The sequence below is a fragment of the Pseudophryne corroboree genome, chromosome 12 (genome assembly GCF_028390025.1).
Source record: "Pseudophryne corroboree isolate aPseCor3 chromosome 12, aPseCor3.hap2, whole genome shotgun sequence".
NCBI classification, from domain to species: Eukaryota; Metazoa; Chordata; class Amphibia; order Anura; family Myobatrachidae; genus Pseudophryne; species Pseudophryne corroboree.
In genome coordinates, this window is record NC_086455.1 from 93,239,238 (window position 1) to 93,262,089 (window position 22,852).

Here is a 22,852-nt window from a genome sequence, read left to right on the forward strand (position 1 = left end):
TTATATGCGTATCTGTTTAGGAGGCATTTCCCATTTTTATACAGTTACCAGCTGGAAAAGGATATTTGGAATCCCATTTACTGGGAACCTGTATTCTTTATTGGGTGTAGCCCAAACCTTTTCCATGATTTTCATCAGCTGCTGGGGTCCCCCATGAGGAGGCCCTATTTTTTGGAGACGTTTAAACATAGGTACCTCATTTATAACACAGGCTCTGCTGAATCCTCTAAGGACAGAAAGGCCTTTACTGCTTTCATTAACTCAGCTATATTCATTGAGGTGATACCTTTTACCTGTTCTCTGTATGCTGAAGAGTATATAGAGCTTTCATTGTCTGATGAATCATTCTGTGTAGCCTGTGCAGTTGATGATTTTATTTACACTCTGTTTCTCAGCTTGTTTTATTAGAGAAGCTGTTGGGGATACCGTAGGTAGAGAGCTGCCTGTATGGGTTAATAATGAACCCTCTTCCTGGTATCGAAGCTGTAGGAATTAACCTTTCAGCTATACTGGACAAGGTCTGTGCAAACACTGCCCAAAGGGGATTTATCTGTACTTGACGTGGATCCTGTACCAGATCAGAGAGGATAATACAGTTTTTGCAAGACAACATGATATGAGTGTTAGTGTTACTGTAAGTGTACTCTCGTTACCTTTGCCGCTCTTAGACATGATAATCAGCACTTTCACAGCGTACTACACAATTTGTGACTGTAACCACTTTACTGTTCTAAAGTGATATCAATCTGACCCTTACCCATACACCAGCATTGAGGATCAGAAGACCAACTGACAAACATATAATAAAGTCAGCAATCACACTAGCAGTCAGTCACATGTTATATATTACTCATATGAGCACATAATCAACTACAAACACATTTAAAAGTATGTAGGAGTACATATTATGGAATTCTGTTTTATACAGATCTTAACGTAAATCAGACGCATTTTGAAGAAAACCACAGTAATGTTCACAGACTCATGTGCAATAAGCACTTAAACTTAACTATTCATACTGACAAAAGTAGATAGAAATTTAGGTGGTCATTCAAAGTTGATCGCAGCCAGCAACTTTTAGTTGGAATGGGGAACTACAAGACAAGGCGCACAAATCAGACACTATTCTAGCAGAGGCAATAGCCAGCAAAATCACCACCCTAAGTGAAAGCCACTTAAGGTCAGCCGATTCAAGAGGTTCAAACGGAGATTCTTGTAACGCCTCCAAAACCAACAACAAATCCCAAGGAGCCACAGGTGGGACATAGGGAGGTTGGAATCGCAATACACCCTGAGTGAAGGTATGTACATCAGGCAAGGTTGCGATTTTTCTCTGAAACCAAACCGACAAGGCATAAATATAAACCTTGATGGAAGCCAGGCGCAGGCCAAGGTCCAGGCCCTGCTGAAAAAAAGCTAAAAGCTTGGCCGTACCAAACTTGGAAGCATCATAATTGTTAGATGCGCACAAAACAAAGTAAGAATGCCAGACCCTATGGTAAATCCGAGCAGAAGCCGGTTTCCGGGCCCGCAGCATAGTTTGAATGACAGACTCCGAAAAACCTCTAGCCCTCAAGACGGAAGCTTCAAGAGCTACGCCGTCAAAGCCAGCCGGGCCAAGTCCTGGTGGACACAGGGGCCCTGAATGAGGAGGTCTGGTCGTTGTGGAAGTAGAAGGGGACACTCTAGCGAGAGGCCCTGGAAGTCTGAGAACCAGTGCCGTCTGTGCCACGCTGAAGCTACGAGAAGCAGAAGTCCTCCTTCCTGCTTGAACTTCCGTATTACCCTGGGCAGGAGTGACACCGCAGGGAACACATACGGCAGCCGAAAATTCCACGGAACAGCTAGCGCATCCACGAATGCTGCTTGAGGATCCCTTGTTCTTGCTCCGAAGACCGGAACCTTGTGATTGTGTCGAGACGCTATCAGGTCCACATCTGGAAGGCCCCACCTTTCCACTAGGAGTTGAAACACTTCTGGATGGAGGCCCCACTCTCCGGCGTGTACATCCTGACGACCGAGAAAGTCCGCTTCCCAATTCAGGACCCCCGGAATGAATATTGCCGATATGGCCGGTAGATGGCGTTCCGCCCATTAAAGAATCCGTGATACTTCCTTCATTGCCAAGTGGCTTCGAGTGTCGCCTTGATGATTTATGTAAGCCACTGTGGTGGCGTTGTCAGACTGTACCTGAACAGGTCGGTTCTGTATTAAATGCTGGGCCAGGTTCAATGAGTTGAATACTGCCCATAATTCCAGAATGTTGATCGGGAGGAGAGACTCCTCCACGGTCCACCGACCCTGAAGGGAGTGTTGCTCCAACACTGCACTCCAACCTCTCAGACTGGCATCCGTCATCAGCAGGACACAGTCGGGTATCCAGAAGGGACGACCCCTCTTCAATTGTTGGTCCTGAAGCCACTAGCTCAGTGACAGACGGACCTCCAGTGTCAAGGAGATCAATGGAGACCTGATCCGGTGAGGCATGCCGTCTTACTTGGCCAGAATCAGCCTCTGGAGGGGGCGAGAATGAAATTGAGCATACTCCACCATGTCGAATGCTGACAGCATGAGGCCCAGCACTTGCATCGCCGAATGTATCGACACTTGCGGACGAGATAGGAAGTATTGAATCCTGTCCTGAAGCTTCAGGACTTTCTCCTGAGACAAAAACAACCATTGCTTGCGAGTGTCCAAAATGCTCCCAGGTGCACCATGCTCTGAGCAGGGACGATTTCTTTGATGAGCCACCCGTGGGCTTGCAGAAACCAGACAGTCAGATCCAGATGACGTAGGAGAATTTCTGGGGAATTTGCCAGAATCAACAAGTCGTCCAGGTACGGTAGGATCCTGACCCCTTGACGACGGAGTACAGCCGTCATCACCGCCATGACTTTGGTGAAGACTCGCGGAGCCGTGGTCAAACAAAAAGGTAACGCCCGAAATTGGTAATGTAGATTGCCAACCGCAAACCTCAGATACTGCTGATGCGACACTGCTATAGGGATATGCAGGTAGGCATCCAGTATGTCCAGGGAGACCATATAATCTACAGGTTCCAAGGCCAGGACAATAGAGCGCAGAGTTTCCATACGGAACTTGGATACCTTCACAAATTTGTTCAACGCCTTGAGGTTGAGAATGGGCCCGGAGGACCCATTCGGTTTCGGGACTAGGAACAGCGGCGAATAGTACCCCTGGCCCCTCTGAGCAAGAGGCACCTGTACTACCAACTCCTGTTTCCAGTAGGGTCTGTACCACCGAATGAAGAGTCTTTGCCTTTACCTGATCCGAAGGAACGTCTGTCAGGCAAAATCGATGAGGGGGACGGGTTTTGAAGGCGACGGCGTAACCCCGAGTGACGACTTCCCGTACCCAGGCATCTGAAGTGGTCTTCAACCATTCCTGGGTATACCTTAGAAGCCGGTCCCCCAGGGGGAGGCCCGTCCCGTCATGCGGCAGGCTTATCGGTCTTGGAAGCTGGTTGACGGGCAGCCCAGGCACGTTTGGGCTTTGGCTTGCCAGATTTGGAAGTGCGACTGTTTGGTGTACGCCTGACCTTTTGCTTTTCCTGAAGGACGAAAGGGACGAAAGGAAGTACTTTTAACCTTCGGTACAGAAGGGGCAGTACTTGGTAGACAGGCTGTTTTAGCAGACGCCAAATCAGCCACTATCTTATTCAAGTCCTCTTCAAAAAGGGTATTTCCCTTATAAGGTAGTACCTCCAGGGTTTTTCTAGAGTCCAGATCCACAGACCAGGACCGCAGCCATAAGATCCGGAGAGCTAGAACTGACGTAGTCGAAGCCTTGGCTGCCAGAACACTGGCATCAGAAGCCGCCTCCTTAACATAGTGAGAAGCCGTGACAATATACGACAAGCATTGTCTAGCATGGTCAGAAGAGATTTCAGCTTCCTGCTCCTGGGCCCACACTTCAATAGCTTCTGCAGCGCATGTCGCTGCAATAGTGGGTCTATGTACAGTGCCCGCAAGGGTATAAATCGCTTTTAGACAACCCTCCACACGCTTATCCGTAGGCTCTTTCAGAGACGTAACGGTAGTGACAGGTAGAGCTGAGGAGACCGCCATCCTTGCCACATGTGAAACCACCGGCAGAGGTGTCTCCCAATTTTTAGTCAGCTCAGGTGCGACAGGATAGCGAGCAAGTAGCTTCTTGTGAGGCGTGAACTTCTTTCCTGGGTTTTCCCAGGATTCCTGACGAATATCAACCAGATAATCAGAGTGAGGTAGAACTAGTTTAAACCACCTTCTGATGTTTAAACCTATCCGGTTTCTTAGAAGGAACGGACTGTTCCGGTTCATCTGTAATCTGAAGAATTGACCGTATAGCCTCCAATAAATCAGGAACATCCACTTGCGAAAAACACCCTCCCCATCATATAGATCAGAATCGGAATCTGTGGGGTCAGTATAAACGCCTTCCTCAGACGAGTTGTTAGGGACAGCAGTGTATTGTGAGGAAGTAATGGCCTGCTTAGCGGACCCTTTGGTCTTAGGCGGGCGAGGGTTTGACTTCTTAGTAGTCAAGGCATGGTTCAATTGCTGTAACTGATTGGACAAATGATCTGCCCGCGGCGGATTAACCGCGGGGACCATGAACGGTTGCACCGGCACAGGAGGTCCCATAGGGGGCGTTAGTTTGGTAACTAGTGTAGTCAGTAGCGTGGAGAAGGTAGCCCACGGTGGGTCATTCTGAACCCCAGTTGCTACAGTCCTACTGGGGGGCAAGGAACCTCCAGAACCAAAACCCTCAGCTGCTACGTTTTCCTCAAATGTATCTGCGACTTCATCACCACTCCCAGTGGGTTCAGCCCCAGAACAGTTACCCTTTTTGGCGGACATGATATATCGCAATACAAGATAACAGTACAATATCAGCAGCACAATACCTGACCCAAACCCCTGCGCAGTGTAGTCAGCACAAACAGGAATTTATGAGAGATACGGTAACTAACATCACATAGAAAAATACACACTGAGTATATCTTTTGAATAACCTATATCAATAATAAACCTGATGCACCTAGCCCCCTAAGGTTATAGAATATAGGGATAGCAAGCTGAGTGAGAAACCCGAAATGGAAGTCACACAGCAGGCAAATGCACACACATATAGTCACAGTTGTACAATGCAGAAGTTATGACATGCAATAATACTGCACTGGACTATCTATATAGAAGATAGATATAACAATGCACAGTAAAGACTGGATGTATATCACAGGGTACTTGTACTAAATAACCCTGACTAAATGCACTCTTTCTTATCTAGCACTGTCAACAGACATGTAGAATACTAAAGTGTCCTGTAAGATGCACAGCGCTGATATGCAGGCGGCTTTACAGAGGAGGATTGGCCCAAACAGTCCCAGGAACAATGTAGCTGAGTGTAATGGCACCCAAACACTGCTGAGAGAGAGAAAGAGAGAGAGAGAGAGAGAGAAAGAGAGAGAGAGAGAGAGAGAGAGAGAGAGAGAGAGAGAGAGAGAGAGAGAGAGAGAGAGAGAGAGAGAGAGAGAGAGGCAGCTCCAGGGCAGGAACATTTACTCTAAATGGTGCCCTAGGGCTGGGGGAGGGGCTACAGGTCTAAGCCTTCCCCCCTGCTGGACTTAACCACCGGTACTGTGGGCTGCATGAGAAACGGTTTATGAGAGAAACCGACCTGTGCCCTTACCCTGGTGGCCTAGTGGAGTCCCTGTACCGAGGCTGCGCCGGATCGCGATAAAGCGCGGGTCCCACTTACCACCTCCCGAAATGCGGCCACGCGATCCCGGAGAGCCCCGGCCGTCTGTGTCTGATTAAGAAAACCGGAGCCTCCTGCTGTGTGTACCCGGCAACCAGGGCGCGGGTGTCTACAGCGCCGCTGTGGGAGAGATGGAGCCGCAGCAGAGAATGTCCCTGATATCTAACCTCCGCTGCAGCCCTTGTAGACTTCACTTTTTCTTTAAAAAAAAAAAAGCTCTTTTCTTAGACTGCCTGGAGCAGCCTGCTGTTGACATGCCTGCTACTGCAAGCACCAACTACAAAACTGAGCTCCTGTGCAGGGAGGCGGGGTTATAGAGGCGGCGGAGCTATGCATTCTGGGAACAGTCAAAGCTTTTGAGCCTGTTGGTGCCTCGGATCAAGATCCTACTCTACACCCCAATGTTTATCCTTGTGGAGCCCAGTGTACCCCGCAGCAGAAATAGACTTAAGCGTAGTCTTCAACTTACAATTTGATGGTTCCGTAAGGGAAGTAGCACCAGGAACAGGTAGTACAGTGCTCTTTGACTGATGGGACATGGAAGGTTCCCTGTTGGAGGAGTTTGCTGTGCTATCAGTGTGAAAACAGAAAAAAAAAAAAAGGCAAACTCTTTGTTTCCAAGCCAATGCTATCTGGTTATCTAAATCCTGTTGGAAAAGTGACTGAAGACCTTTGTTTTGTTTCCAAAACAGAAGGTTGTGAAGGTCCCCATCAGGGATCCTTAGTACCTGACCCACCGTCCTGTGAAATTACCTCCTAATCCTCATGTGGAGTGACTCCTGGAGGAAGTTCCCCTTCCTGATGTGTGTAAGTCTGTTCCTCCTCCCGAGAGTAATCCGATTGTAAAACAGATGGTAAAAGAGCCGGATGTCCTATAGGATCTAGTATCGGAGTAGTACCAACCACGATCAAGGTAGAGGCTGCATCCAAACCGGTTTTGGTGTAGACATCTGTGACCTGGATGTCTCTCTGTCTTTTCGAAAGGTTGCCAGTTCAGGGCATAAATCCAACATGATTCCTGCAGACGTGGACACTACTGGAGCAGAGTCCTGCATGAAGGGAGCTACTTGTGAAACTGAATTCCCAGCCTCACTTGAGTCACCATAGAGAGATACCTGGAAGGCGTGGGTCTGAAACTAGTGTCAGTGTATATAACATGCACTCTACCAACTGAGCCATCCCATATTTCATGCACTCTACCAATTGAGCCATCCCGTATCTACATTCACACAGAAAACTACAGGTATTCAGAAAGAGACAGAGGTAGCATGTACGCGGATATAGGAGACAGCAATAGGGAAGGGAGGAGCAGTCACACCAGCCCACTTTTTGCTATATACTGTACATGAATATACTGTATATAGTCTAGACATGGTTCTGTGTGATGCTGTGTAAATTTGTATTACACTTGTTTCATTGAAATGACTTATGTGAAGCCCTTGATACAGCCTTGCCTGTCATTATCACAATACTGCTAACAAATAATAAGTATACTATACTGGCATAGGAGAGACAGCAATAGGGAAGGGAGGAGCAACCACACACGCCCAGTGTGATAGATAGAGATAGATAGATAGATAGATAGATAGATAGATAGATAGATAGATAGCTATAACTATATCTACACATACACACCGGCGTATTTATAATGGGTGCATTGAGTCCATAGGGGGCCCTTACAGCACACGCTGCACCCAGTTTTTTGAATACTCACCCTCCGGAGTCTCGCACCGATGGTGCGGCGCCCATTTTCACGGCATTCTGTGCATGCGCAGTAATCACTGGGAAAATGGTCACCACGCCATTTTCTCGGAGGTCTACACATGCGCAATACAGTCTGAGCCCTCTGGTGAGGACACCAGTAGCCACCACAACACCAGGTGGCCGAAGCGGTGTGGGCATGGCCTGTGTGGGGTATGGGAGGAGCGAGCACAGGACCCTGCCCCTCCGTCAGAATGCATCCTCTACGGACTAGGAGAAAAGGATTTACCGGTAGGTATTAAAATCCTATTTTCTCTTACGTCCTAGAGGATGCTGGAGACTCCAAAAGGACCATGGGGTCTATACCAAAGCTCCAGACCGGGCGGGAGAGTGCGGACGACTCTGCAGCACCGATTGAGCAAACATGAGGTCCTCATCAGCCAGGGTATCAAACTTGTAGAACTTAGCAAAAGTGTTTGAACCCGACCACATAGCTACTCGGCAAAAGTTGAAGTGCCGAGACCCCTCGGGCAGCCACCCAAGATGAGCCCACTTTCCTGGTAGAATGGGCCTTTACTGACTTCGGCAACGGTAGCCCAGCCGAAGAATGAGCTTGCTGAATCGTAGTACAAATCCAGCGTGCAATAGTTTGCTTAGAAGCAGGATTTCCAATCTTGTTGGAAGCATACAGGACAAACAGAGCCTCTGCCTTCCTAGTAAGAGCCGTCCTGGCGACGTAAATTTTCAATGCTCTTACAACATCAAGAGAATTTGGGACCGCCACAGCATCTGTAGCCACAGGCACCACAATAGGTTGGTTAATGTGAAACGAAGAAACCACCTTCGGCAGAATATACGCCATAAATATTCTCTTAGGAATCTACCACCTCTTGTCCAGCGACTCCCAAGCTTTTTCACAAAGAGTATTCATTTCATGAGAGGGGGGAAACTTTACCTCAGGTTTTTTCCCTTTAAAGAGGCAAATCCTTGTTTCCTGAGCCGCAGGTTCGTCAGATATATGTAAAACATCTTTAATACCCACAATCATGTACTGAATACTCTTGACTACCCGTGGGTGTAAAGTAGCCTCATTAAAATAGACATCGGAATTCGAGTCCGTGTCGGCATCTGTATCTACCATCTGGGTAAATGAACGCTTTTGTGACCCTGAGGGGGTCTGCACCTGAGCCAAAGCATCCTCCATGGATTTTCTCCATGGTTGTGTCTGAGAATCAGATGTATCAAGCCTCTTAGACAACAAAGCCACATTAGCATTAAGAGTACTCAGCATAGCAACCCAATCAGCAGTCGGCTATGCCGACAGAGCTATTTCCAGCTCCTTTCCTGCGCCCCCAGTAACTTCCTCCGGGGAGGAACACTCAGCCTCAGACATGCCGACACGAAGTACCGACACCCAACACACAGACTGGCCAAATAAAGGGGACAGCCTACAGGGAAGCCCGGAGAGAGAAACACAGAGGGAGTATGCCAGCTCACACCCCAGCGCCCATATACTACACAATTATAATATATGTCAGTAGCGCTGCAATAATAAGAAATGCACCAAATTATCTGTCCCGTTCCCCCCCCCCCCCCCCCCGTTTTGCTCCCTATTACTTGTGAGGAGCTTGGAGGTCCGGGCCAGCGTTCTCTGCAGCGGCTGTGGAGAGAAGAAAACGGCGCTGGTGAGCAGTGCGGCTAAGCCCCGCCCCTTCCCGGCGTGCTTCAGTCCCGCTCAAATTTGAATTCTTTACACTGGCGGGGGTATTATATGCCTTTTACCAGTCCCAAACACCTCAGTAACTGCTGCCCAGGGCGCTCCCCCCCAGCGCCCTGCAAGTGCCGTTGGTGATGTGTGTGGGAGCATGGAGCGCAGCGCTACCGCTGCGCTGTACCTCCGTTACTGAAGTCTTCTGCCGTCTGAGTCTTCGGTTCTTCTAATACTCACCCGACTTCTGTCTTCTGTGAGGGGGGTGACGGCGCGGCTCCGGGAACAAGCAGCTAGGCGAACCAAGTGACCGAACCCTCTGGAGCTAATGGTGTCCAGTAGCCTAAGAAGCAGGGCCTTTAACTAAGAAGAAGTAGGTCTGACTTCTCTCCCCTCAGTCCTTCGATGCAGGGAGCCTGTAGCCAGCAGGTCTCCCTGAAAATAAAAAACCTAACAAAAGTCTTTCTAGAGAAACTCAGTAGAGCTCCTCTAGTGTGTGTCCAGTCACTCCTGGGCACAAAGTCTAACTGAGGTCTGGGGGAGGGGCATAGAGGGAGGAGCCAGTTCACACCCAGTCAAAGTCTTTTTAGTGTGCCCAAGCTCCTGCAGATCCCGTCTATACCCCATGGTCCTTTTGGAGTCCCCAGCATCCTCTAGGACGTAAGAGAAAAGGGGCAATTTACCAGAGATACAAAAATGGATGATTATCGACTTTCGGGCCAAGCGTGGCATAATTGTGAAACAGCGCAGTTTGTGAACGGTTTGCGTGCTGCTGTGATGAAAGTGTATCGTCACTGGACAAATGGCAAAATTGCAAATCACTGATGCGGAAACTGCGGAGCACCACCTGCCATTTATGTGAGAGGTGAACGCTGGCTACGAAGGTGCGTGAGGGCTGACAGACGCTACAGTGGAGCAGCTCACGATCAAAATGAACCTGGGGGCTACCAGACGTGTGTCTAAAACGACAGTTCAGCTCGTCTAGCTGCTGTCCGTGCGGTGCAAAGCGGTTACTCTGGCTATTAGCTTGTGTAAAAGAACTACTGTAGCACAAATTGCTGAAAAAGTTAATAATTATAAAAAAAGGTGGAAAGAACACAGTGCATCGCAGATTGCTGTGCATGGGGCTGTGTAGCAGTCAGAGTGCCTATACTGATGCTTGTCCACCATCGAAAGCACATACAATTGGCACATGAGCGTCAGAACTGGACCATGGAGCAATGGAAGAAGGTGGCATGTTCTTATTTACATCATGTGGAGGGCTGAGTGCATGTACGTTGGAAAGAGATGGCACCAGGATGTACTATGGGAAGTAGGCAAACTGGCGGAGGGAGTGTGATGCTCTGGAAAATATTCAGCTGGAAAATTTTGGGATCGGCTATTCATGTGGATGCAACTTTGCACATACCACCTACTGTACCTAAACATTGTTGCAGATCAAGTACACCCCTTCCTGGCAACAGTATTCCCTGATGTCAGTGGCCTCTTTCAGCAGAAAAATGTGCCCTGCCACACTGCAAAAAAAAGTTCAGTAATGTGTTTTAGGAACATGAAAAAATCCAAAGTGTTGATATGGCCCCCAAAAGCCACATATCTCATTCCAATCGAGCATTTGTAGGATATGCTATAAAAACCAGGCCAAGCCATGGAGTCCCCACATTGCAACTTACAGGACTTAAAGAAGCTGCTGGCAACATCTCGGTGCCAAATACCACAGGACACCCTTCAGACTTCAGAGGTCTTGTGGCGTTCAAGCCTTGATGGGTCAGAGCTATTTTGGTGGCATGTGGAGGCCCACACAAAATTAGGCAGGCGGTTTTAATGATATGGTTGATGGGTGTGCATTTGTTTTTACATTAAGTTATTTTAAACTAACATATTGTACCCACACTCCCCAACCCACTACTAAATGGCACAGTTTCCACTGCAGCATCCCCATCCCACCTCCCTAATCACTCCTTCCCAACCCCTGCCCATACTTACCCTGTTCCCGGGGGCCACATCTCTCCTAGGTCTGTCCTGTCCACAGTGGGAGCACTAAGGTGACAGACAGGACCTCCTGAAATAAATATACAGTATATGTACTTAAAAAAAGGACTCGCGAGGCAGGTCTTCCGGTTAAACACTGTCTTTTACTGTCATCAGACACTGTGGACATAGCACACGCAGGCTTGGGTCTTGTCACAGAGGTAAATATAGAAAATACACCAGCAAACATAAAAAGCCCTAGCACTCCTTGTGCTCAGCAATTTAGTCTGCCATGCTCTCCTGGCCCAGCCAACGTCCACAGTCCCCGGGACTATAGAACTGGCGCAGTTCTACTCGCTGGCCCCTAACTGGTGTCAAGGCAGGCTGTTTTTGTGAATCCGTTGGACTCAGACCAACCGTAGGAGCAGATGCTCTGGAGTGCAAGAAATAAGGAGGACGAAGATAATTCCTTTTCACATATTTATTAACGGCAACAAACAGAATAAAGCGGTAGGAAGTCAAACTAGTTCGGGATTAATAAACTGTAGAGAATGAAGACTCTGAACCCCTGAAGGAAGAGTTTGGTGCTTGCAGAGAGAGATGGTTTGAAGAAGGGGTGCGACTGTGGAACTATGATGAGGTTTGCAGGGTGGCGTGGGGCGTGAGATGAACTGCGAAGAATAGGTTTCTGGATGGGATGATAACGTGAGTGAAAAACTGTAAGAATGCCCAGTGAATGATACGAAGTAGAGACTGAAGAACTGTGAAGTGTTTGCTTTAGATGATACGAAGACGTGGCTGAAGAACTGTGAAGTAACGTTGCTGTATGATGCTAAGACGTGGCTTGAGGAACTGCAGATATTGGTTGTTGGATAATACGAAGATGTGGAAGGAGAACTGTGGAGACGTGAATGAAGAGCTGTGAAGACGGGTTAGCTAGCTGAAGCGAAGACTTAACTGAGGAGCTGCGAGGATCGTCCACTGGATGATGTGGAGACGTGACCGAAAGACACAGACTGAGGCTGACGAACCACCACGGGAATCCTGGAGAACTCGAAGGCACCGGCAGGAGAGTGGTCGACCGTGACCGCGCACTGTGGAGCTGGCGGACGTAGTGCAGCGAGAGCCGGCTGACAACTCAGAGAGCAAGGTGGGACCAAATTACCTAGAGACGCACAGGGTAATCTGCGAGATCACAGAACTAGGGTACAGAATAACCACAACAAAGCACTGGCACAGAACGCAAAAATCCCAGTCTAATTATAGGCAGCAGAAAACCAGGATTGGCTGACACTCACCCATATGCTCATTGGTGCTGCACTTGGTCTCCAACATGGCCACCCCCTATACTGCAGACACACACAGGGAGGCTGCAGACCACTAGGTCCTCCCTCCAGTCTTCAGGAAGCAGTCACTCTTTCCGTTGATGGTGCCGTGCCCCCATGTGGCCACCGAGCACCACTGCTAGCCGTGCCGGCAGGGGACGAATCCCGGGACCCGCGGTGGTGAGTACCCGCCGTATGATAGTACCCTTCCCTTTTGAGGGTGGTTTCTGAACACCTTCACACTGTTAGGATTTTTGGAGTGGAACTCTTGTATCAACTTTGGAGCATGGACATCCTCAGCGAAAACCCAAGACATTTCCTCGGGTCCATACATTTTCCAGTCAAGAAGATACTGCAGACGTCCATAATGATGACGAGATTCCAGAATTTCCTTAACATCAAATTCTTCATTCTGCAAAAGTGAGAATTTTAGGAGATTTGGGCAAGGCTGCACGGAATTTGTTGAGAATTAAAGGCTTTAGAAGTGATATGTGGAAAGCATTAGGTACAGTATCTTGAAGGATGACGGCAGTTTGACTTTATAAGCTACAGGATTAAGCACTCTTTCTATAGGGAAAGGACCAATATACTTAGGTGCGAATTTCATGGAAGGTACTTTGAACTTGAGGTTGTGAGTAGATATCCAGACTTGGTTCCCCACCATGTAACTGGGTACTGCTTTTCGTCTTTTATCTGCAAAGGACTTATAACGTATGGAAGTTTTAAAGACATGTGTACTTGAGTCCAAATTTTAGAAAGTTGCTTGAGAAGTCAGTCAGCTGCTGAAACTTCCTGGGCTGGAAGAGGTTGAAATTCCGGTACTCGCGGATGGAAACCAAAATTGACATAGAACAGAGTAGATTGATGATGAATGAAAGATTATTATGGGCGAATTCTGCCAGTGGAAGAAAGTCCAACCTATCATCTTGTGAAGAGGATATATATATAAAACGAAGGAAGGTCTCGAGATCTTGATTTACCCGTTCAGTTTGTCTATCCGACTGGGGATGATATGCTGAAGAGTGATTCAATTTGATGCTTAAAGAAGTACAGAGTGCTTTCCAAAATGTGGCCACAAACTGCGTACCTCGATCTGAAACAATTTCAAGAGGAAGACCACATAGCTTGAAGATCTCAGAGATGAACAATTTGGCAAGAACTGGAGTTGAAGGCAGACCTGAAAGAGGAATGAAATGCGCCATTTTTGAAAAATCGAACTACCACCACCACCCAGATGGTATTTCGTCCTTTCGACGGAGGTAAATTGGCTATGAAATCCATTGAGATATGGGTCCAAGGCCTTTTGGCCATGGATAACAGATATAGTAACCCAAGTGGTGGACCCTTGGGATTTGTGTGTTGGGCGCATTTAGGACAAGCAGCAATAAATTCTTGGACGTCAGTCCTAAGACGTGGCCACCAGTAGGACCGTTGAATAAATTCAAGAGTTTTGTGAACCCCAGGATGAACCATAAAAGATGAAGCATGAGCCCAAATTAATAGCCTTTTCTGGAGGTTTGAGGCAACAAATGTTTTCAAAGACGAAGGTATAGGAGCTGAAGATATTCCAGTTGTTAGGAAAGATGTTGGACTCACAATAGCTTGTTTACTGGTTAGATCATTGGCTTCAGAAGAATTGAAGGACTGGGAGAGGGCATCAGCCTTCGTATTCAAGGATCCTGGGCGATAAGTGAGCTTGAAATTAAACCGGGTGAAAAAAAAAAGAGAGCCCATCTTGCTTGCTGTGGATTGAGACATCGTGCCGTTTGAAGATATAGAAGATTTTTATGATCGGTGTATACTGTGATGGGATGTTGAGCTCCCTCTAAAAGATATCTCCACTCTTCAAATGCTAACTTAATGGCAAGCAATTCCTGCTCCCTGATGGCATAGTTTCGTTCAGCAGGCAGGAATCTTCGAGAAAAATAACCGCATGGATGGACCTTCTTATCCTCAAACTTGTGACAAAACAGCCCCGACTGCCTCTGTGGAAGCATCCACCTCCACGAGAAATGGACGATTAAGATCTGGCAGACGAAGAATGGGAGCAGACATAAAGGCTTGTTTCAAATCGAGGAAGGCTTTAGTAGCTTGAGGAGTCCAATTCGAAGGATCCGCTCCTTTAAGCGTCAATGCCGTGATGGGAGCGACCAAGGTGGAGTAACTCTTAATAAATTTCCTGTAGAAATTGGTGAAGCCAAGGAAGTGCTGAATCCCTCAGAGTCGTGGGAGCAGACCAGTCTCGAATAGCTTGGACTTTGGCAGAGTCCATCCGTAGCTCAGATCCAGAAACGATAAAACCCAAAAATGGAATGGATGCTACCTCGAAGGTACATTTCTCCAATTTGCAGTATAAACGATTCTTCCTCAGACGAGTTAACACTTCCTTGACTTGAAGGCGATGGGACTCTAGATATTTGGAAATTATTAAGATATCATCTAAGTATACCACTTAGCATTTATAAGGAAGATCCCGAAAGAGTTCATTTACATAACTTTGGAAAACTGCTGGCCCTCCCGAGTATTAAACGCCGTTTTCCATTCATCCCCTGCACGGATTCTTATCAAGTTTTAAGCGCCTCGAAGATCAAGTTTAGTAAAAACAGGGGCCCCTTTCACTCGGTCGAATAAATCAGGGATGAGAGGAAGTGGATACCAATTTTTGGACGTGATTTCGTTGAGTCCACAGTAATCAATGCATGGCCGTAGGCCACCATCCTTCTTGACAAAAAAAAACCCTGGCCCCAGCCGAAGAGGACGAAGGTCTAATAAAGCCTTTAGCTAAATTCTCTTGTATGTAGTCCAACACAGCCGGAGTCTCAGGAATGGATAACGGATAAATTCGACCTCTGGGAGGAGTCTTACTCTGCACCAAAATCGATTGGGCAATCCCATTCACGGTGAGGTGGTAAGGAATCTGCCCCTTGCTTACTGAAGACGTCTATGTAGGACTGGTAAACTGTGGGTAACTCGGTGACATGAGCTGAACGAAGAGGTTTAACAGGGGCCAAACCACCATTGATACAAGAATCTCCCAAGGATTGAATCTCCATAGTTCGCCAACAGAGCTTAGAGTTATGTTTTTGCAACCAAGGTAAAACGAGAACCACATCATCATTAGAAACTTTGGGAACCATGAGGAAGGAGATATATTCAGAGTGTAATACGCTCACATTCATTCTCTGAAAAGTAGTTTGAAAGGTGATTATGCCTTCCGGGATTCGACTTCCATCCACCGCCGTAATTGAAATTGCTTGTTCCAAAGGCACGGTACGAAACTTAAATTGCTGAACGATGGAGGAAGAAATTAAGTTCCCAGCTGCTCCGGAATCTAACAGGGCTGAGATAATGATAAAAGAAGATGGAACTTCCAAACTAATGGGCAAAGTTGGCTCCTTTCCAGTACGTGACTCTAAAGTAACTCCTAGCTAAACCTCTCTGGAGTAAGCTAGGAGTGGGAGTTTTCCGGCCAGAGGTTACAAGATTTCACAAAGTGTTCTGAGGAGCCGCAATACATACAAAGGTTTCCCCGGCGGCGACGAGAACGCTCCTCTTCTGAAAGTCGAGAGCGGTCAATTTGCATTGGTTCTTCAGGAGCAGTTTGAGATGGAGAGATCTTACCGAGGTAGTGACCGGAAACGAGGACATGAACGTTCACGTTCAGATTTCTCCAAACAATGTTCTCTATAACGCAAAGCCAGTTTGTTGCCATTTCGTGGGCACATCCCGGACCATCAAGTCATCCTTAATCTTGTCAGAATGGCCGTTCCAAAAGGCAGCGACTAAGGCCTCATCATTCCAATTCAATTCTGATGATAAAGTACGGAACTGGATTACATATTGACTGACCGGACGTGAGCCCTGCCGAAGACTAAGGATCTCTAGGGATGCTGAGATGGTTCGAAAGATCTTCCTGAAAGAAGAAACAAATCCAGCATAAATCGGAGAGGATTGGATACCCTCTCTCCCAAAGCGTAGATGCCCACTGTCAAGGCAGGCTGTTTTTGTGAATCCATTGGACTCAGACCAACCGAAGGAGCAGATGCTCCGGAGTGCAGGAAACGAGGACGAAGATAATTCCTTTTCATATATTTATTAACGGCAACAAACAGAATAAAGCGATAGGAAGTCAAACTAGTACGGGATTGATAAACTGTAGAGAATGAAGACTCTGAACCCCTGAAGGAAGATAGAGATATTTGATGAAAAAATATATACTGATAAATCAGTATACTTTTTCTCCGGGCGCTTTAACAGAGTTGTTTTCCCAAAGCAGCTGTTAAATAAAGGTGATAGTCAGTCACCATATAAAGCAAAACAAAACAATAAATAAACAGCGCTACCAGGTGTTGGTATTCAAATCAATATATAAAATTTAATACAAACAAATTAATATAAAAAAAACTTAATACAAACAAATTAATATAAGGAAGATGTTGGTGCTTGCAGAGAGATGGTTTGAAGAAGGGGTGTGACTGTGGAACTATGACGAGGTTTGCAGGGTGGCGTGGGGTGTGAGATGAACTGCGAAGAATAGGTTTCTGGATGGGATGATAACGCGAGTGAAAAACTGTCCAGTGAATGATACGAAGTCGAGACTGAAGAACTGTGAAGTGTTTGCTTTAGATGATACGAAGACGTGGCTGAAGAACTGTGAAGTTACGTTGCTGTATGATGCGAAGACGTGGCTTGACTGCAGATATTGGTTGTTGGATAATACGAAGATGTGGAAGGACAACTGTGAAGACTGGTTGCAGGATGATGCGAAGACGTGAATGAAGAGCTGTGAAGACGGGCTAGCTAGCTGAAGTGAATACGTAACTGAGGAGCTGCAAGGATCGTCCACTGATGATGTGGAGACGTGACCGAAAGACGCAGACTGAGGCTGACGAACCACCACGGGAATCCTGGAGAACTCGAAGGCACCGGTGGGAGAGTGGTCAACCTTGAACTGGGGAGCTGGCGGACGTAGTGCAGCGAGAGCAGGCTGACAACTCGGAGAGCAAGGTGGGACCAAATTACCTAGAGACGCACAGGGTAATCTGCGTGAGCAGAGCTAAGGTACAGAATAACCACAACAAAGCACTGGCACAGAATGCAAAAATCCCAGCCTATTTATAGGCAGCAGAAAACCAGGATTGGCTGACAGTCACCTATATGCTCATTGGTGCTGCACTTGGTCTCCAACATGGCCGCCCCCTATACTGCAGACTCAGGGAGGCTGCGGGTCACTAGGTACTCCCTCCAGTCTCCAGGAAGCAGTCACTCCTTCCGCTGATGGCGCCGCGCCCCCATGCGGCTGAGCACCACCACTAGCCACGCCGTCATGGGATGAATCCCGGGACCAGTGGCGGTGAGTACCCGCCGCGTGACAGTGGGCATCAGTGCAACCTGCAGTGGGTGTGAGTTTTAAACTCTTCCTGTTCTCAGTGATAAGTTCCTGCTCGATAATAGCGGCTCTATCTGCATCTGAATGGAAACATAAGTGTTTTTCAGGAAAACACTGTAGTATAGCAATTTGTATGCAAATAGTCGCAGTCACATACAGAATATAGGCATGCTGCATAGCATTTTAATCAACATAAGCTGATTGCGTGTCCTATTGCAGTACATTACATCTAAGACGTATTAGCACGGAAAAAACCCCGTAAAAAGACATTAGGCGAAACTTAGCCACTCACGCATTATTTGTAATGCAACTTGTAGCGCATGATGAAAAGAAAGAGAGAATATATATATATATATATATATATATATATATATATATATATATATATATATATATATATATATATATATATATATATATATATATATATATATATATATATATATATATATATATATTAGTGCGCCTGACGCTGGATTGACTGAGGGCGGAAGCGCTGCCCGGCCTGCTCGCGACTTTCGGCGGGAGCGGGCACGCCGCTCAGAACTATGTTAGTTTGGGAGCCAGCATCTGGACGCACCTATGGGGGGGCAAAGTATTATACAATACATTTGTAAGTGTTTATATTGTTGGTTGGTTTGTTTACACTCGGGACCGGCGGGGAGTGGCGAGTGCAGCAAGCCCCTTGCGGGCTCGCTGCGCTCGCCAAGCTGCGGGCTCGGTGGCGACCTGCGGTCGCCACGGGTTCTATTCCCACTCTATGGGTGTCGTGGACACCCACGAGTGGAAATAGTCCCTGTTGGTCGGCATGCCGACCATCGGCATAGTGAGCCGTCGGGCTCACGGAGGAGGTCATGTGACTGTCGGTCAGCCGACCGGCGGTCACATGACTACTATATATATACACACACACACATACATATACACACATACAGGTTGATTATCCCATATCCAAATATTCCGAAATACAGACTTTTCTGAGTGAGATAGTGAAACCTTTGTTTTTTGATGGCTCAATGTACACAAACTTTGTTTAATACACAAAGTTATTAAAAATATTGTATTAAATGACCTTCAGGCTGTGTGTATAAGGTGTATATGAAACAAATGAATTGTGTGAATGTACACACACTTTGTTTAATGCACAAAGTTATAAAAAATATTGGCTAAAATGACCTTCAGGCTGTGTGTATAAGAATTTAGATTCTGGTGTGCTCTGGCTCCTCCCTCTATGTCCCTCCTCCAGACCTCAGTTAGAGAAACTGTGCCCGGAAGAGCTGACAGTACAAGGAAAGGATTTTGGGAATCCAGGGTAAGTCTCATACCAGCCACACCAATCACACCGTATAACTTGTGATAACTTTACCCAGTTAACAGTATGAACAATCACACAGCATCAGAAACTCTGATGCAACTATAACATAACCCTTATTAAGGCAATAACTATATACAAGTATTGCAGAAGAAGTCAGCACTTGGGACGGGCGCCCAGCATCCACTACGGACTACGAGAAATAGATTTACCGGTAAGTAAAATCTTATTTTCTCTAACGTCCTAGTGGATGCTGGGGACTCCGTAAGGACCATGGGGATTATACCAAAGCTCCCAAACGGGCGGGAGAGTGCGGATGACTCTGCAGCACCGAATGAGCAAACACAAGGTCCTCCTCAGCCAGGGTATCAAACTTGTAGAACTTTGCAAAGGTGTTTGAACCTGACCAAGTAGCCGCTCGGCAAAGCTGTAATGCCGAGATCCCTCGGGCAGCCGCCCAAGAAGAGCCCACCTTCCTTGTGGAATGGGCCTTAACTGATTTAGGCAGCGGCAACCCAGCCGCAGAATGAGCCTGCTGAATCGTGTTACAGATCCAGCGAGCAATAGTTTGCTTTGAAGCAGGCGCCCCAAGCTTGTTGGAAGAATACAGGATAAACAAAGATTCTGTTTTCCCGACCTTAACCGTTCTGGCTACATAAACCTTCAAAGCCCCGACTACATCCAGTGACTCGGAATCCTCCAAGTCAGTAGTAGCCACAGGCACCACAATAGGTTGGTTTATATGAAAGGCTGAAACCACTTTCGGCAGAAATTGTGGGCGGGTCCGCAATTCTGCTCTATCCGCATGGAAAACCAGATAAGGGCTTTTATGTGACAAAGCCGCCAATTCTGACATACGCCTAGCCGAAGCCAAGGCTAATAGCATGACCACCTTCCACGTGAGATATTTTACTTCCACCGTTTTGAGTGGTTCAAACCAGTGTGATTTCAGGAAACTCAACACCACGTTAAGATCCCAAGGTGCCACTGGAGGCACAAACGGGGGCTGAATATGCAGCACTCCCTTTACAAACGTCTGAACTTCAGGCAGAGAAGCCAGTTCTTTTTGAAAGAAAATAGACAGGGCCGAAATCTGAACCTTAATGGAACCCAATTTAAGGCCCAAAGTCACTCCCGACTGTAGGAAGTGAAGGAAACGGCCCAGCTGGAATTCCTCCGTAGGGGCATTCCTGGCCTCACACCAAGCCACATATTTTCGCCATATATGGTGATAATGTTGAGCCGTCACATCCTTCCCAGCCTCTATCAGCGTAGGAATGACCTCATCTGGAATGCCCTTTTCTGCTAGGATCCGGCGTTCAACCGCCATGCTGTCAAACGCAGCAGCGGTAAGTCTTGGAACAGACAGGGCCCCTGTTGCACAAGTCCTGTCCTAGAGGCAGAGGCCACGGGTCCTCTGTGAGCATTTCTTGCAGATCTGGATACCAAGTCCTTCTTGGCCAATCCGGAACAATGAGTATTGTTCTCACTCCTCTGTTCCTTATGATTCTCAGCACCTTGGGTATGAGAGGAAGAGGAGGAAATACAAAGACCGACTGGAACACCCACAGTGTCACCAGTGCGTCCACAGCTACCGCCTGAGGGTCTCTTGACCTGGCGCAATATCTCTGCAGCTTTTTGTTGAGGCGGGATGCCATCATGTCCACCTGTGGCAGTTCCCACCGACTTGCAATCTGCGTGAAGACTTCTTGATGAAGTCCCCACTCTCCCGGGTGGAGGTCGTGCCTGCTGAGGAAGTCTGCTTCCCAGTTGTCCACTCCCGGAATGAACACTGCTGACAGTGCGCTCAAGTGATTCTCCGCCCAGCGAAGAATTCTGGTGGCTTCTACCATCGCCACCCTGCTCCCTGTGCCGCCTTGGCGGTTTACATGAGCCACTGCAGTGATGTTGTCTGACTGAATCAGAACCGGTTGGTCGCGAAGCAGGGACTCCGCTTGATGTAGGGCGTTGTATATGGCCCTTAGTTCCAGGATGTTGATGTGAAGGCAAGTCTCCTGACTTGACCACAGCCCTTGGAAATTTCTTCGCTGTGTGACTGCCCCCCACCCTCGGAGGCTTGCATCCGTGGTCACCAGGACCCAGTCCTGAATGCCGAATCTGCGACCTTCGAGAAGGTGAGCACTCTGCAGCCACCACAGGTGAGACACCCTGGCCCTGGGGATAGGGTGATTAACCGATGCATCTGAAGATGTGATCCGGACCACTTGTCCAGTAAGTCCCATTGGAAGGTCCTCGCATGGAACCTGCCAAAGGGAATGGCCTCTTATGATGCCACCATCCTTCCCAGGACTCGAGTGCAGTGATGCACTGACACCTGTTTTGGTTTTAATAGATTCCTGACCAGTGTCATGAGCTCCTGAGCTCTCTCTATCGGGAGAGAAACCCTTTTCTGGTCTGTGTCTAGGATCATGCCTAGGAGAGGCAGATGAGCTGTAGGAACCAACTGCGACTTTGGAATATATAGAATCCAGTCGTGTTGCCATTACACTTCCAGAGAAAGTGATACGCTGTTCAGCAAGTGCTCTCTTGATCTCGCTTTTATGAGGAGATCGTCCAAGTACGTGATAATAGTGACACCTTGCTTCCGCAGGAGCACCATCATTTCCGCCATTACTTTGGTCTCTCCACGGCCCCGAGAATATTCACCAAACGGCAACGTCTGAAATTGGTAATGACAATCCCGTACCGCAATTCTGAGGTACGCCTGATGAGGTGGATAAATGGGGACATGAAGGTATGCATCCTTTATGTCCAGAGTCACCATAAAATCTCCCCCTTTCAGGCTTGCGATGACCGCTCTTAGCGATTCCATCTTGAACTTGAACCTTTTCAGGTATATGTTCAGGGATTTTAAATTCAATATGGGTCTGACCGAACCGTCTGGTTTCGGGACTACAACATGGTCGAATAACAACCCCCTCCTTGTTGAAGGAGGGGAACCTTGACCACCAGCTGTTGAAGATACAATTTGTGAATTGCAGTTAACACTGTTTCCCTCTCGTGGGGGGAAGCCGGCATGGCCGTCGGTGAGGGGGCATCTCCTCAAAGTCCAGCTTGTATCCCTGAGACACAATATCTATTGCCCAGGGATCTAACAGGGAGTGAACCCACTTGTGGCTGAACTTACGAAGGCGTGCCCCCACCGGGCCCCTAGCTCCGCTGTGGAGCCCCAGCGACATGCGGTGGATTTTGTAGAGGCCGGGGAGGACTTCTGTTCCTGGGAACTAGCTGTGTTGTGCAGCTTCTTTCCTCTGCCAAGAAAGGACGCACCTCGGACTTCCTTGTTTCTTTGTTCGAAAGGCTGCATTTGATAATGTCGTGCTTTCCTAGGCTGTGCAGGAATATAAGGCAAAATATCAGAATTACCAGCTACCGAGAACCTTTCTCCACACAATCCTCAGCCTTCCATATGCCTCTTAAGTCGGCATCATCTGTCCATTGCATATTCTACAGGACACGTCAAGCAGAAATCGACATAGCTTTGACTCTAGGACCCAGTAGACTCATGTCTCTTTGGGCATGTTAGATAGATAGATAGATAGATAGATATATATATATATATATATATATATATCTATCTATCTCTCTCTTAAGACAGCATCTTTAATATATATATATATATATACACACACATACTAGGGTCTTAATCTCTGCTGATAAGGTAC

General features: G+C 47.4%; 1 protein-coding gene across 2 annotated transcripts in view; it reads right to left on the reverse strand.

Annotated features, from left to right (window-relative positions):
• The window catches only part of LOC134980825 (protein-L-isoaspartate(D-aspartate) O-methyltransferase-like), a 337,346-nt gene that overhangs the window by 172,585 nt on the left and 141,909 nt on the right, over positions 1 to 22,852 (reverse strand). The gene's annotated exons all lie outside the window — the stretch shown is intronic.